This window comes from Cynocephalus volans, chromosome X (assembly GCF_027409185.1).
Source record: "Cynocephalus volans isolate mCynVol1 chromosome X, mCynVol1.pri, whole genome shotgun sequence".
Classification (NCBI taxonomy): domain Eukaryota; kingdom Metazoa; phylum Chordata; class Mammalia; order Dermoptera; family Cynocephalidae; genus Cynocephalus; species Cynocephalus volans.
Window position 1 is genome coordinate 22,723,465 of NC_084478.1, and position 17,991 is coordinate 22,741,455.

Below are 17,991 nucleotides of genomic sequence, written 5' to 3' on the forward strand. Positions count from 1 at the left end.
GGCTTAAACAAAAGAAATTTATTGTTTTACAGTCTGGAGGCCTGAAGTCTGAGATCCAAGTTGTCTGAAGGGTTGTTTCCTTCTGAGGGCTGTGGAGGATCTGTTTCTGGCATCCCTACTTGGATAGTTAGTTTCATCTGCCAACTTGGCTAGGCCACGGTACCTACATATTTGGTCAAATACCAGGCTAAATGTCACTGTGAAGGCATTTTTTAGATGAGATTAACATTTAAGTCAGTAGACTTTGAGTAAAGCTCATGACCCTCCATGTGGGTGGGCAACATCCAATCTGCTGAAAGCCTTAAGTGAAAAAAGACTGGAGGTCCCCTGAAGAAGAGGAAATTGTCCCTATTTACTGCCTCTGAGCTTCAGCTGTGCTATGGTTTGAATGGCTCTGTCCTCATGAATGGATTAATGCCATTATTGTGGGAGTGGGTTCCTGATAAAAAGCTGAGTTCAGCTCGCCTCCCCCTCACCCCCCCACCATACACTTGCTCTCTTGCCCTTCCACCTCTTGCCATGGGATAACACAGCAAGAAGGCCCTCACCAGATGCTGAGCAGATGCTGGTGCCATGCCCTTGACATCCCAGCCTCCAGAAAATGTGAGCAGAATAAATTTCTGTTTATTATAAATTACCCAGTCTCAGGTTTTCTGTTACAACATCATAACATGGACTAAGACAAGCTGCAACATCAACTCTTCCCTGACCCTCCAGCCCGCTGGCCTGTACTAGATTTCAGATTGCCATCCTCCATGCTCACATGAGCCAGTTCCTTAAAATAAATCTCTCTATACATACACACATACACACACACACACACACCCTACTGATTGTGTCTCTGAAGAACACTGACTAATACACCAGGCTTCCAGTAGTTCCTTGGCTTGTGACGGTGTTAACACCAATCTTCACAGAGCACTCTGTGTTCTGTGTACAAATATCCCCTCTAATTAGGGACACCAGTCATACTGGAGTAGGAACCACCCTCACGACCTCATTTTAATTTGATTACCTCTGTAAAGACCCAATCTCCATATAAGGTCACATTCTGGGATACTTACTGGGACCTAAGATTTGAGTATATGAATATGGGGGGGGGGGGTTGTGGATAATTCAGTTATAACAACCAGTCACACCTAAAGAATGTCTGCATCGCGCAAAAGGTGTTGGAAATCCTCAAGTCAAAGTTAAAATTACTTTTATTCAGCTTTATATGTGTGTGTTTGTATAAACACGTTTTTTAGAGGGAGTAGGTATGTTAAAATGTCTGAGCAGATGAGAAATCACCTTGTTTAAGCCATGTAAAGGTCTGGCTCAGGATTTAAAAGAGACTACAAATGAACTTTCAGTACACTGCATCGATACTACCTGGAACCAGATAATAGTACCTGGTTTTTAAATACAGTTGTCTCTCCATATCCATGTGGTATTTGTTCCAGGACCTCCCGTGGATACCAAAGTCTGTGGATGCTCAAATCCCTGATATAAAATGTTATATTTTCATACAACCTATTCACATCCTCCCATATACATTAAATCATCACTAGATTACTTATAATACCTAATATAATGTATATGCTATGTTGTTGTTATACTGTATTGTTTAGGGAATGATGACATAAAATAAAAGTCTGTACATGTTCTTGGGTGGAGGCAATAGCTACGTCAATTGTATGCCTAGGGCAATTCATACCTAAACCCAAAATTTTCATTATTTTACTTACACTAAGTTTTCCATTTGTATTGTCCAGCCTGGGCCCCACATACCCTTCAAACCCATTGTACAGACGGGTCACCAGACCCCTCACACTCAGGTCCATGCTAGGTAATTGGGAAAGATCCTGGGAGCCATTGGCAGATTACACGAGTTCAGTCCTCAGCAGCAGCAACAGCAGCTTACAGCGGATCCAGTGGCAGTGGCCTCTCAGAGGGTCCCACACACACACTGGCAGCAACAGCCTCCAGCAGCAGTAGCGGCCTCCCTGTGGCCCCCTTGGGGACATCAGTGGGGGGGGGCATGGACCAGAGGCACTCATCCTATCTACTCATCATAATCCAGGACACCTGGATGCACATGCACAATTACATTAGACAATAACCAAGGAACACCTGGGCACATGTGCCTATTTACATCAAATGCTCTGCAAGATTCTGAACATCTGAGGGACCCTGACCATTCTCCTATATTTTCCCAACACATGTTCAGTACAGATGCAATTATTCTTTTCAAATATTTTCAATCCGGAGTTGCTAAATCCACAGATACAGAATCTATGGATACAGAGAGCAAACTGTACCTTCATTACCTGAATTCACCCAGCAGGTTTAAAGAGCAATAGACCATGGGTCATCTGAATTTAGAATCTGATTCTAATTTTTTTTTTCCCTCTTAACTTGTTATTAGGGAAAACTTCAAACTTATACAAACGTAGTGAGAATAACAAATCACCTGTATATCCGATACAAGAGTACTTCAAAAAGTGTGAAAAAATGAAAAGATAATACAAATCTTTCCATGGACTTTTTTTTTTTTGCCGTTTTTTCGTGACCGGCACTCAGCCAGTGAGTGCACCGGTCAGTCCTATATAGGATCCGAACCCGCGGCGGGAGCGTCGCCACGCTCCCAGCGCCGCACTCTCCCGAGTGCGCCACGGGCTCGGCCTTCCATGGACTTTTTCAAAACCCCTCATACTCCCTTGGAACCATTATCAACTTATGGTGGGATGCCATCACTCAAAATCTATGTAGGCATTGGATTTTACTAACACGTTCTTTATCTGCTGTTAACAGACTCAGAAATGGGTGAAAAAAGAAAAGATTCAAAAGTCTCTTTAAATCATCCATAATTGCGTATGAAATGCCTCCTAGCTTGAGCTCTCCCTAATTAAACCATATATACTGACGCACAACAGACAGCAAAAGTACTGACAAAAGGTTATAATTACATTAAAAAATTCCTTGTCATCAGATTGATCCTCCATTTTTTTCACCTTCTGATTTCAAAAGGAAGCCAACCTCTTGCAATTCCTTGCAATTCAAATTAGAAATTATGTTGTCATGTCTTAAGAAATTTTTGCTTCCTCCTCTCTCCCATTTCTTCCCTGAGACCATGATCCCAATGTAGTGTTGCCAAAGGTTTCAAACCATGTTTTTCATACCTGATTTGTGTGTTGCAACTAACCACTCTAGTGCGGCCAATGAAATACAATGCACTTCCCTCTTTCTATCAGATTATTTCCCTAATATTCATCTTCACTCACAATTTACTCAACCTTTGTTGCATTCCAGCTGTGAGCCATTGCAGCATTTTGCCTGGGTCCAGGGAAAACAGGGCAGGTGTTCACAGAGAACCACGCCCTTGTTGATTTTAGACTTTGGGTGGATTCTAGCCAAGGTATTGACTTTAAAAAATCTGAGTAAAGGAGGAAAGCCCGACAGAAGAGTTTTCATTTCCAAAACATTCGAGAACAGTGCAGCTCTTCACTAGGTCCCTGAAGAGACGGTGGGTGGGATGACCTTTGGTTCAGTGGGACTGTGAGGCCGGCTGTGAACAGTGACTGCTCTGAGAGATGTGAAGAGGAAGCTTCTCTCATCAGACTTCTCACTACTCTCCACACTGCAGCAACAGTTTTAAATAGCAGAGCGAAGATGGACAGATTATCAGTAAAGAAAGAAGGGGAAGCAGAAAGCAATGTGGTTTTCAGTGGCTGACACAGAACAAATTCTATCCAAATTAAGTTGTAAGCATCTTCGCTAACCCCTCTTATTTCTCAAGTTTTCCAGCAAAAACAAAAGAGAGGGAATTATCCTGACAGTAACGTGTTCCCAGCAGCATCGGAGCAGTAGCATTTAACGCTGAATGTCATATAGAATCCCAGCCACCAATAACGTTTGTAGTTTTGGAGGTTCCTCTCCTCCAGCTCTGGGGCGGGACACTAAAGGACAGAAGGAACTGAGGAGTGGAGAAAGCTCAGATGGTCCACGGGCCACACCTGTACTGTTGATGCCCTATCCTGGGTCTTTCCAGAACCCCTGGCATTGTCAGAGGAGGAAGATCAACAATGCAGACCCGAGGGAGTCCCAGCTGGCTGCGCCTCGGTATCTGGAACTGCACCCCTCATCCTGCAAAGTCTCTGGACAGCTGTTCTACACTTCAATGGACAGAAGAGTGTCTGGTGACGCTCGCAGTGGAAGAGAAGGGCTAAAGTGAGTAAGGGACTATTCTCCGCGGCCACCTACCACCCCCTTCCTCAGAGAAGCTCCGCCGGGACCCCGGCAATCCTAACGGGGCCAAGAGCTCTCTGCCAGGCCACGTCCCCTGCTGCCCGCGCTCCACATCGCCCCCCGCCCTTACCAGAACGACTTCGCTGAGTCGGAACCCCCTCGTTCGCTTCCGGTTCCCGTGTTTCCTGCGCGCGGCCACCGTGGCCACGCCCCTTATGCGTCGCCACGCCCAGACGCTGGAGACGTCATTTCGTTGATTCAGGCCACGCCCCGTCAGTCAGGCCTCAGTCCCCGGCAAAGCCTGGAGCTCTGTCCTGGCCGCGCTCTCCACGCCGCCGGCGCCCGGATCCGCAGCTGTTCTCCGACCTGGCTGCATATCGCCTGTCACCGCCAGCGGCCTCCAGCTGCGGCCACGCGCCTGGGCGCTAACTTGCCTACGCCCCTACCCTCCGCGGGCTCCACCATCTTTGACACGCCCCTGAGCGCAGCAAAGCCCCGCCTCCGCGTTCCGAGCACGTCTCTTCGCTCCGCCTACGCCATGTCCCGCCAGAAGCACTAATAACATTGTATCAATTGTTTTCACTTCAAACAGAAGTTCAAAGTTTCAAAGCCAGAATTTAATTGTGTTTAGTCTGACTGAACACACTTGTAAATATCTTTGTGGAAATACTGCTTATTTAATCTTCATATCAAAAAATTTACATTTCTAGGCTAGAGTGTGGTGTTATATATAACAAGGTCCAGGGTTCCGATCCCCATACCAGCCAGCAAGAAAAAAAATTTACATTTCTTTCTTCCTTTCTTTTTATTTTTGACAGCTGGCGGGTTCAAGGAACAAACCCTGGACCTTGGTGTTATCAGCACCATGCTCTAACCAACTGAGCTAAGCAGCCAGCTCCGAAATTTTACATTTCTATTTGTATAGGTTTTGTAATGAACACGATCTATTAGAACATCAGTACAGGTGTAAAATTTAAATAAATATGTATGTGTATATGTATGATGCACACTCAGAAAACTGTTCCAGACTAGCATGCATGATGACTCAATTTTAAAGGTTGGCAAAGTCACTTAGAGTGCTGGATAAACCGTCAAATGTCTTCAGGGGCACAGTTCATGTCTCTAGAAGGCCAGAAACAGGCAGTACATGCAGCAATATGGGATGTATAGTGCTTACTGGACCCTAGTTTGAGAACCCATTTGATATTTGATATAGATCCCTCCACTGCTAATCATTCAATATTATGGGCAGAACATACTTTCTGGCTTTACTGAGCAGTTGATATGTAATATCATGTTAATAGTTATCAATACGACCTTGTGGTCTTCGCGTTTCCAAGCTTTGTAGAGACCACTTAGATATCACCTAATGTTATATTACATAATAGGCCCTTTTGCAGTAATTATTGCATCAACGAAATAACTCAAATAAGCATTGTCTCTACTTCAGGGCTGTGTGATAATCATAGAAGCTTACCCTGAGAATTGTAGCACTAAATATTATAGTTTTTTCACTTAAGGAGTCCCAAACACTGGGGATGGAGGAGTTTATCTAAATGATTTAGAAAAAAGAAAAAATTAACCTCAGTCAACACATGTTTTGTCCCTATGCTATAAAAATGATCCTCCCGTTGTCCTTCATGTTTTTAATGTTGCATTTTCTGGCTATTTATCTCAAAACAAATACATAGGATTAGTATGTGTACCTATTAGTAATGAGTGCAATAATGTGAAAAACTCTGGAAGTTCTAATTATATCAGAGCTGTCAAGTAGTCGATAATGTATATATTCTCCAAATTCAGCCTCCGTCGTCTAGTTTATCATAATGACACTTGCATGTCATCGAGGAGAAGATTAGGGTCTATATTGCAACTGCTGTATGGAAGATACATGTTCCTTTGTGCCCTGCGTTTGTTTCCCAAAAAATAACCATATAATCTGTTTATTATGCAAATAGCATCACTTAAGGCACAAATATAAAATGGTGTTCCTCTAATTGACCCTTTCTTTAAGCTGTACGGCTAACTTTTTTCACTGCCTAAGATAAAATTACATTCAGATTCCATAACATTTCCAATCACTCTTAGATAAGGAAAAGATCTTTGGCCACATTCAGTTCAAAGAACAGTCTCATTTTTATAATTAAAATATTTGGCTCATTATAACTATGAAAATTCCACAGTCTTATTCAGTTATGAGCTGGCTCTCTCAGTACAGTCCTGCATCACCCTTGGGGCATTATCTGGTTCTTCATCTTCATCATCTCTGTCTCACCTTAAGTTTCTTTATTTTTTTGTTTTATTTCCTTCACTCTCTTTCCTCAAATGGGCAGCCTATATGGTCAAGAAGAGTTTTCCTTGAATGACAGATGTATTTCCTTGACGATTCCCTCTGGATATGGTAGAATCCTAGTGACGATTAATGTTTCATAAAATCCTTTTTTGTGTGTTTGTGAGAATTATTGAAATGTATTCCATCTGCAGCCATCAAAGTTCATTGCCCTTGACTTTGAAAATATCTGGCTGGCAGCTTAGAACTTTCCTCAATTCCTGTTCCTAGGCTGGGGTCATATTCTACAACCAGGCAATAATTTTTGAATGGACACAGTAATTTTAGGAAGGAGCCCAGGCAGGCTTCCTCACATAAAGTCCACACAATCCATCTGAGGTCTTTTCTTTTTTAATTTTTACTATTTATTTTTACTTTTGGTGTGTGGGCAGTTTGACTTCCATGGTCTCCCTGTCTATTTTGGTAGAATTCTTTTCAGATGTGAGCCTGTCACTGTCCCTTCACAGCCCAAATTCTAAGAAGCACAGGTTTGATTTTCCAAATGGTTTAGTTAGCATTGAGCGACACTTACAACAAGTCTTTCTTTTTGGAGAAATAAATCGTGTTGGATCCCTCACTGAGAGCATTTCTTAAGTTTCTCTCCAGAGGTACCCACTATCCAGAAAGTGGTGTTTATCTTACATTAGTTTTCTATTTCATGACATATGCATGGATTCAAAAATAACGTTGTATGTATTTTTCTGTTTTCAAACTTTAAGTGATGCATATCTTTCCAAAATTTTATTTGTGTATCGCAACTTTATGTGCTTAAATTTAATGTTAATAGCACATATACAATTCAGGAGTTGTATAACATTACAACCGTAACATGATACATGAGTTCTTAATCATTTATCTTAACCTCTACTCAGTGATTCACTGAAGAAGTGTATAATTTTTTGATCTATTCTAGTATGCAAAGGCAATATGTTGTTTCTAAATTTTCAATATTACAAAGAACATTGCATTAAATAATTGTGCAAATGTTTCTCCATGTTATGTTTTCTAGTTTCTCTAGGGTACGTTCTTGGAGGTTAAATAGCTTGTCTTAAAGTATAAACATCCCTAATTATTGGAAAGCTTGACAAATTGCTCTTTTACTATCTTATACTTCCACGGCAACATACAAGGGTTTTTGATTTCCCAGATTTTTACTTAAACTTTTCTATCAGACACTGGAAAAATTTGGCAATCTAATGAGTATTGTATTATTTAATGCTGTTCCTAAATTATTAGTGAGGGTGGCGTGTGTGTGGGGGGGTATGTCTGTGTGTTTGATATTTGGGATTTTGCCTCCTTTTCATTGGGTTGTCTTTTTATTTTTAATTTAAATGCATCCCTCACGTATTTTGTGTATATAATCCTTTGTCACATTTATGTTTTGCAAGAAAGAGCTTCTATTGTTTGGTTTCTATGAGGTGAGACTTAATTCCCACAGATGTGGAATTGTTCTGAGTTCTTTTACTGAAATAAGAGTACTTGGATAGCACTGACATAAACTACACTGACTACTAGTGTTGCTATGCAACTATAGGTCTGAGGAGTTCTGGGGCGATTTGCATGTCAATATTATTTATAGATAAGGAAGACTGATGATTTGCACCTGGTCTTGGTGAAAGACCTGGAGAGCTGTGCCATTAGGGCTGGTTGTGCAGCAGCAATATGCCTACATGATCTTCATGGTATAAGAAATCCTGGCTGAGACTCCGTCTTGGACTGCAATTTTCTGAGTCACTGATATGAGAGAAAATTCTGTTCCTCATCTGACAAAAAAGGTACATCCTGGTGTGGTCTTTGCAAAGGGAGGACACTGGGAGCTTCTGTTTCGATTCTTTAGACCCTTTCTGTGAGGAAGCTTTTTGCTATGATATTTATCCTGACTTCATGCGTTGCCTTATTGTAGCCTTTTAATGTAATGGACTGTAGATTTGTAAAGCTTGTCAAAGTTGGTCCTGTGAGTCTTCCTTAGCAATCGAACACTGCCTAATCCCATCTTTAATGCAGTTTGTCATTTAGTACTACTAACAGTGGAATCACTGATATCTGAAATAAAAAATTTAAAAAAAATTAAGCAATGTTTCTTACTGAAAAATTGTATTACAGATTCTTTGGATTGTGTTTATACTATCAATACACCTATTTGCTATTTGGGACTAATGTTTCTTTGAAAGTAACAAACTTCTCAGAATACACAAAATATTAAGTTGAGTATCAGATTTTTAATATATTAGCAACTGTCATAATTCAATATTTCCAAAGGGTAGGGTACCCACTATCCAAGTTTCCTTAATAGAAATGAACAGTTTCGTTGGAATGAATACAGATGGCAAACAAATGCTCATGGAGGAAAACATCTTCTCAACTTAACAAAATATTTTGGTTTAAGAAAAATATTTTCACATATTGTTTTGTTTTGTAGCATACAATTATAGTGTTTTAGATTGCTTTACATGAGGGAAGTGAAATGGTGAACAAATATCTAGAAAAATAAAAAGTAAAAATTACTTTGTGTAGGGCATATGTCTTACATATGCCTGTAAAAAGATAAAACAGTTTGCATAAAAAATGCAAACCATTAAGATATACCGGAAGAGATTATTTGCATATTTGGGAGTATGTATATAACATGTCTCCATATATGGGATGTAGCCATTTATAAATTTGTATTTAACTAATGGCTTAATAACCTTTACTTGGAATGTTCTACTGATGAAAAGTGTTTCAAGTTCAAAGGTGCACATTCATTATTTGTTATTTAATACATTCATTTCTTTCTAAAAGTTACTTATTTATTTATTTATTTATTAGCTCCAACATATGAGTGAGAACATGCAGTATTTTTCTTTCTGTGTCTGACTTATTTCACTTAACATAATGTCTTCCAGGCTCATCCACGTTGCCATAAATGACAGGGTTTCAATCCTTTTCGTGACTGAGTAGTGTTCCTTGTGCGTATATATCACATTTTCTTTATCCATTCATCTTTTGTTGGGCACCTAGGTTGATTCCATATCTTGGCTATTGTAAATAGTGCTGTGAGAAACATGGGGGTGCAGACATCTCTTTAGTAAGCTAATTTCCTTTCCTTTGGATAAATACCCAGCAGTGGGATTGCTGGATCATATGGTAGCACTATTTTCATTTTTTTGAGGAAGCTCCATAGTGTTTTCCATAATGGTTGTACTAATTTATATTCTCTTTTTTTTTTTTTTTTTTTCACTTTTTTTTTTTTTTTAATTTTATTTTGTCGATATACATTGTAGCTGATTAATGCTCCCCATCACCAAAACCTCCCTCCCTTCTCCCTCCCCCCCTCCCCCCCAACCATGTCCTTTCTGTTTGTTTGTTGTATCAACTTCAAATAATTGTGGTTGTTATATCTTCTTCCCCCCCCCCCCCGGTTTGTGTGTGTATGTGTGTATGTGTGTGTGTGAATTTATATATTAATTTTTAGCTCCCTCCAATAAGTGAGAACATGTGGTATTTATCTTTCTGTGCCTGACTTGTTTCACTTAATATAATTCTCTCGAGGTCCATCCATGTTGTTGCAAATGGCAGTATTTCATTCGTTTTTATAGCTGAGTAGTATTCCATTGTGTAGATGTACCACATTTTCCGTATCCACTCATCTGATGATGGGCATTTGGGCTGGTTCCAACTCTTGGCTATTGTAAAGAGTGCTGCGATGAACATTGGGGAACAGGTATACCTTCGACTTGATGATTTCCATTCCTCTGGGTATATTCCCAACAGTGGGATGGCTGGGTCGTATGGTAGATCTACCATACGATCTAATTTATATTCTCATCAAGAGTATATGAATTCCCTTTTCTCTGCACGCTTACCACATTTTTTGTGTGTGTGTGTGTGTTTAATAATAACCATTCTAACTAGCTGATATGTCATTGTGGTTTTGATTTGCATCTGCCTGATGATTAGTGATGTTGAGCATTTTTTCATACACCTGTTGGCAACTTGTATATTTTCTTTTGAGAATTGTCTATTCAAGTCATTTGCCCATTTTTTAAATCAGAATGCTTTTTTGCTGTTGAGTTATTTAAGTTCCTTGTGTATTCTTGATATTAATCCCTTGTTGGATGAATAGGTTGCGAATAATTTCTCCCACTCTGCTGATTGCCTCTTTGCTCTGTTGATTTTTTCTTTTGCTGTGCAAAAGCTTTTTAGTTCAATGTGGTCCCATATGTTTATTTATGCTTTTGTTGCCTGTGCTTTAGAAATCATCTCCATAACATTTTTGCCCAGATGAATGTCTTGGAGTTTTTCCCTTATGTTTTTTTCTACTAGTTTTATTGTTTCAAGTCTTACATTTAAGTCTTTGATCCATTCTGAGTTGATTTTGGTTAATGGTGAGAGATAGGATTCTAGTTCCTTTCTTCTGCATATGGATATCTAATTTTTCCTGCACCGTTTATTGAAAGGCTATTTTTCCCCAATGCATGTTATTGGTGCCTTTGTCAAAGATCAGCTGGCTATATATATGTGGATTTATTTCTGGGTTCTATATTCTGTTCCATTGGTACCTGTGTCTATTTTTATGCAAACACTGTGTTGTTTTGCTAATCCATTCATTCTATAATCAGTTATTTTGGATGTTCTATGTGCCAGATAGTGGACCAAAAACTAAAAAGCATGGAATAAATCAGATAGGAACATGACCTCAAAGAGCTTATAAACTTATTTAAAAACATATATGTCAAGAGTAAATAAAGAGAGGTAACTAAAGTGCTGCAATGAAGAGAGAGCTGGCCTATAGTAGGGGAAACTGGGAAAAGCTTCATGAAATAATTGGCAACTTAAGCTGACACTCAGCTAAGATGATTTGGAAATGAAGTTTGGGCAAAGGATTTTTAGAAGGGAATACTATACGAGTTAAATTATGAGTATTGAGGAAGCATAAACTATGACGCCAGAATAAAGATAATTCTATTTAGATAGATTAGAGCATATAAGAATGAGATTAATATAAATGACTGGAAAAGTGTGATGGAGGCAAATCAAAGTGAACTTCAAAAGTGAGCCTATGAAATATGGACTAAGTAGTAGCATAGAATTAGGCATTGATAATCTTTAAGCAGCAGAGGAAAATGTACACTTATCTGTATTTAAGAATAGATTGGAAGATATTTATCCTGGAACTTCTAAGATCAATTCAGACTACAGAAAATATCCTAGCACTGTGCTGTCCAATATAGTAGCTACTAGCCACATGTGCTTATTCAAATTTAAAGCTTATTAAAATTAAACTAAATTTTAGTTTCTCAATTGCACTGAGCACTTTTAAAATGTTCAATGTCTCCCCATTGGCTACCTTATTGAACAACGCAGGTATAGAATATTTCTATCATTGCAGAAATTCTATTGAATATCATTGTCAAGAGCAATAGATCTTACCTATCTTACTTAGGGCTACAGAAATAGATATTAGAGAGGAAAGAATAGATTTATGAGATACTGCAAATAAATTTTTGAAGCTTAAATTCTGTGCCCAGACCTAATTCCTGAAGTGTTTCACTTATATTTTTCCCTTAGTGGTTTTATAGTTTCAGGTCTTATACTCAAGTGTTTAATCAATTTTGAGTTGATTTTAGTATATAGTGAGAGGTGCATGTCTAGTTTCATTCCTCTGCATATGGATATCCAAGTTTCCCAGCACCACTTGTTGAAGAGGCATTGTTTTCCCCAGTGTATGTTTTTGTTGCCTTTGTCAAATATCAGATGGCTGTAAACCTTAGGGGTGATTTCTGGGTTCTCTATTCTGCTCCACTGGTCTGAGTGTCTAGTTTTAGGCCAGTACCACACTGTTTTGGTTGCTATAGCTTTGTAGTTTAATTTAAGTCAGGTAGTGTTATGCTTCAGGCTTTGTTTATTTATTTATTTTTGGTTTGGATTGCTTTGGCTATTTGGGGTCTTTAGTTGTTCCATATGAAAGTTAAGATTGTTCTTTACCAATATATAAATAAATTAATAATTAAATAGATAGATAGATAGATAAAATAAAAATTTAAATTCAATACCATTTACAATTGAACCAAAAATATCAAATACGTAGAAAAAGCTTAATAAAATATGTCCAAATTATGTACATTAAAACTAGGCAATGTTTCTGTGAAAATTAAAGAAGACTTAAATAAATCATGATATATATGGAAAAAAAAGAATCTGTGAAAATTAGTGGTGAACTAATTGGTAAGGGACAAAACAAAAGTTGGAAATCAAATATAAGTCATTGAAAGAGTCTAGGATAGCAGACTAAGTTAGTTATTATCTGTATATACTTGGTAAATAAAATAAGGATAATCCATAAAAATATTCCAGTGAGAGACTTAGGGAATACAAAGAGAACACTGCCTTTTAAAGCCACGATTAATATGTTAGGGAAATGAGAAGAGTCAAAAATGAGATACAGAAAGAAGCACTGGAAAAAGAAATCTAGAAATATAACACAGTAAACATGATAGAATATAGGAGGAAAATTATTTCGAGGATAGAATGATGACTGTGTTCAACAGCAAACTTCATTGTGAGAAATACTACAGTACTCTTGCCATATTATTAAAATGACTCAGGGCAACTTTGTTTATAATGTGGCATCACTTACAAAATAGTTAATAGCTTAGTAATTCTGCTTTAATATACTTTAATAACAAAATAAAATCCCCTTAAATGTAATGCCTCATTCATAAGTTAATCAATGGATGGATTGCCTTCCACAATATAATTTAATAATATTGATGTGTGCACAACTGTTAACAAATTAATGACAGCCAAGTTCATCCAGCCACTCCATCTTGTTTTGCTCACTGTCCGTTGAATGTTTCTATACATGCTTTTAAGCATATTGAAATAATTACTGGAAGAATTAAATTTACACTTACAATTTGTCTGTACATTGTCTTACTGGGAAAAAAAGTTGGCAAAATGATTTTTTTTCCATCTCTCTTCAGAAAGAACGACCAAAGATACTACTCAGCATTTAAAAAGTGCCTCTGCATTTCCAAAGCTCTCTGAAATTACATAATATATACTCTATATGTACTGATCATTAAATCGTTTAGTTTAGTGTACAGTGGCATGGACTGCTTGAAAATTCCATTAAAAAATATCTCTAGAGTGCATTTGACTTGACCTTGGTTCATTAGATTGAAAATATGCTGATAGGCTTGAATGGCCAAGGAATAAGTACTTTAAAACAACAAATAGGAATGCAATTATTCTTGGTTAGTATGTTGCTTATTTGTTTAGTATGTTCAAATGTTTTAGAGGAAAGTGCAATAAATTAGAATGTTCATTATATAGTGGTTTTTGGTAATTCCAATAAAAATCACATTTAATTACACTCTCTTGAATATTACTTCAGTCTGGTGATACAAGAACACTTTGTGAAGAATTGTTCATATTGGAATAGGCAATATCTTTCTAATTTTACTGAAAACTTAAGTACAGTTTATATAGTATATTTTAAATGCTTCTGTAAGTTAAGCAAAACATTCATATTACTATTTAATTTATGAAACACTAAAAGTCATTTCAAAAGTGTTATTTTGCATTAATCAAGTAATGCGTATATGCACACATATATAGTTGTATATAATTCAAACATTTTTCAGATTTTAAACATCTATACTGTAAAAAATTGGAAGGAAATACATAAAGATTATAGAGGTTATCTAGTTATTAATATCTTTATTTTTCTTCATATGATATACCTACTCCAAATTGTTTATAACAATTATGTAGAACTTTAAAAAGGACAAATAATGCATCTGTTGTAACTCTAATGAATGTGTTTTGCTTTGGCCAATGGAATATTAGCTGATGTGATGTATGCAAAGGCTTGAAATACTCTATCACAGTTTGGCTTGTCCCTCTTGGCACTTCTGTCATCCCGACCAGAAAAAATGCCCTAGGTATCCACTACACCTTCATCTGGGGTTCCAGAATGAGACACATGGAGCATACTTAAAATTGGTTTATTATCTGGAGCCAAGTCCAGTTTGTCAGGCCCGCCACCAGCCGACCCGAACAGCCCTAGCCTCGTTGCTTTTTCTGGGCGAGCAAATGGCCTGGATTCCTCTTTCCCTCCTTTCCCTTTGGAAGGAGACAGGGGAAGAGAGCCGTGAAGAGAGGTGAGCACAGCTGCCGGCCCCAACCAGCCCGGTTAAAGGACACTCAGACGCAGAGGGGGTTCTGTGGAGCAGTTCCATTTATTATCACACAAGCACTTGCTTTTAAAGGCAAATGGGGAAGGGAGGTTTTTTACATAATCTTATCAGCTTAAAGGTCAAGAGCATGCGTCCTGTCTCAATGCCTACCTATTGCAACCACACAGTGTTCACGAGCGCAGAAGCACGTATTTGGCCAGTAAGGGCTAAGGCAAGGTTCCTGCAGACACTCCCACCCTACTTCCTCCTGGTGCCATCTTAGGCTGCCACGTTAATTACACCCTTGTGGGCCCATAATGGTGCCACTTGTAATGTCACTTAAGGTGGCGTTAGTTTTTAAAGCCCGACACAGTTGAGCTACTAGCTACTAGCTAAGCAAAGCCTAGATCAGCCAAACTTTAAGCTACTGATAAATTGACACATTTATTATAAATCATTATTGTAGCAATAGCTACGTAGTACAGGCTTTCAGCAGGTTGAAAAAAAGTGTGAAATGCAGAAGTCATTCATGAACACACTGAAAGTCCCAGAATTTTAGATGCATTAATTGTGCTTCACTACTACTGTAATACAAGGTATGAGGGAATTAGTATGCTTTTAAAATAAAGTTTGAGTTTATATGAATGTATTTAAAATTCTTTCCTAAAGGACAAGGATTATATCTAAGTTTTCATTGTATGTGAACACTTCACATAGTGCCTGAAACAGAGCAATTACTCAAACTTCACTGAAATAAAATAATCTAGACCCTCTAAAACTATGATCTATAATTGTTGTGAAGATCATTCAACCTAATCCAGTGTAAAATCACTGGACTGTAAAATTTCATATTTTGTGTCCCATACTATGGTCAGCAGGTTTTTGTTTAGTTTGGTTTTAATATAAGGGCCAAAATTCTTGACAAATTACAATGTCTGAAGACTCAAATTGTATTACTATCCTTACTCAAATTAAGAACATACTTATACCAGGTGCAAATTTTTTTTAATTCTTTTCCATCCCACCTGAATCCAAAGTGACACATTTTCCAACTAATATATTCTTATATACAAAACCATAAAATGCTAATGTATTTTTTTCTTTTTGAAGGCAATAAGCAATGTAAAGTAGTAGTAATTCCCAATAAATCCTGATGCTGATGAATATGGCTATATCTGTAAATGCTATTTTTGTCATCTGAATTGACATCAAGACTACAAATTGACAACAAACAATAAAAAACTGGTCCAAAATACAGATTATATGAGTTTATTGTACATGCATTCTTGCTATGATAGACTTAGTTGTCTTACTGCATATTTTTAATATTCTATTTTAATAACAAACTATGAATATTTCATTCAAATAATGCTCGTAATTTTCCATTTAATTCTTCTTTAAATGTTGTCCACACACTATAATTGGTCATTTTATACAATTTAAGTTTTCTTTAATTTGATTATTTTCTCCTTTCCTTGAGTTATGTCACCGCTACAATTGTTTGGTCTTTTTCTGATTTACTGAACTCACCTTTCCTTCTGAATACAAATTATCCACGTTTCCAGAATTAGGTATCAACCTATATGAGCTGTGATATACAAAAAGAAAAGTGATATATCCTGTAGTTATTTATGTATTTTTTTCCAATATGTTAGTATTTTAAAACAATACTTATGTTTTAAAATTAAAATTAAATTTAATCTCTTCAAAGTAGTCTTTGAAAATTTGTATGCCCTTTTCATTGAGTCATTAGCTATTATTTTACAACTGTTACGTTTAAGATTATTTGAAAGTATCAGCAAGTTTAGATCAAATAATACTCTCTCTCTCTGTCTCATCCCCCACAACACACACATTACTGAATCTCCTTTAAAATATTTTTGCCAACTCATAACTCATCGTGGTGCTCTGTCATTAGACTGGTGCACAGATTTATTCCAGTGCTTTGTATGTATATAACATGCAGTAGCCAAAAGACAAGTTCAGTGAATTGTTTTTTAACTACACGAGGATTGCCTATTTATGACACATGAGCTGTAGAGCTTGAAAATTCCTCATAGAAAGCATCACCTTGAGGAACGTAAACGGTCCTATTACTTCTTTGGCAAATTTAAATACTGTGATCAAAGCCAGCAATTACTCTTCTTTATTAACAAGTATAAAGGGCTTATTTGTTTCCAAGTTGGAGGTTACTAATATTTTTTTCACTAAGTACCAAAATATAAATATCTTAGCACCTCTCCATATTGGTATTTTAGACAATTGCAGGACTAGACATGGTTCTTCTTGAAGAAAAGGTAAATGTAATTTTGGTACAGCACTCATTTTTTAGAAATGAAGGCAGATGTAAAACTAATATGCTTGTGTTTGATACTATTTGCAATTTTGCTTTGTTGAAAACATGGTCACAATGATTAAATGAGCCAAGATAATGGTTGTACCATGTGATATTACTTGCCTATTACTGAAAATACCAAATACTTAAACAGAAGGACAACATGTTAGCACCATCACAGTGAAACTAATGCTTCATGGTCTGAGGTTTGCATAAATTGAGATGGACCTATCCATAAAGGACAGGTCGGTCTGCCTCTATATCCATAGTGAGTGCATCATTTGCCTTCTGGATTCAATATCACAAAGCACTTGCTAATCAAAGTGCAAATTTACATGAAGCCCCAAGAAGCCATCATATTAAACTCAAATAATACAGTTGATGCATACCCCCTGTTTGTGCTCTCAGTTTCTACAAGTTATTTTTATTTTTTTATTTTTTATTTATTTATTTTTTTTGTCTTTTTCATGACTGGCACTCAGCCAGTGAGTGCACCAGCCATTCCTATATAGGATCCGAACCCGCAGCGGGAGCGTCGCCGCACTCCCAGCGCCGCACTCTCCCAAGTGTACCACGGGCTCGGCCCTACAAGTTATTTTTTTAATAGCTTTATTGAGATATAATTTATATGCCATACAACACACCAATGTAAAGAGTACAATTTAATGGTTTTTCATACATTCACAGAGTTGTACAACCATCAATACAATAAACTTTAGAACATTTGAGAACATTTTCATCACCTCAAAAAGAAAGCCTATTCTTCCATATCACCTTGTAGCTCCAACCCCTCATCCCCAGCCCTAAACGACCACTAATCTGCTTTCTTTCTCTCGTATTTGTCTATTTTGGGCTTTTGTGTAAATGGTATCACACAATATGTGATTTTTGGTGAGTGGCTTCTTTCACTTAGCATACTGTTTTCAATGTTTATCCAG

At 37.4% G+C, this 17,991-nt stretch overlaps 1 protein-coding gene across 5 annotated transcripts in view; it reads right to left on the reverse strand.

Moving 5' to 3' along the window:
* The window catches only part of LOC134367693 (uncharacterized), a 311,105-nt gene that overhangs the window by 4,956 nt on the left and 288,158 nt on the right, over positions 1 to 17,991 (reverse strand). The window contains exon 1 of one of the 5 annotated variants that reach the window (XR_010022433.1): positions 4,358 to 4,435. The exons of the other annotated variants lie outside the window; for them this stretch is intronic. The gene's annotated coding sequence lies outside the window, so the exon portion shown is untranslated. Of the gene's footprint in view, positions 1 to 4,357; positions 4,436 to 17,991 lie in introns of those variants that run through there. 5 annotated transcript variants of the gene reach the window in all.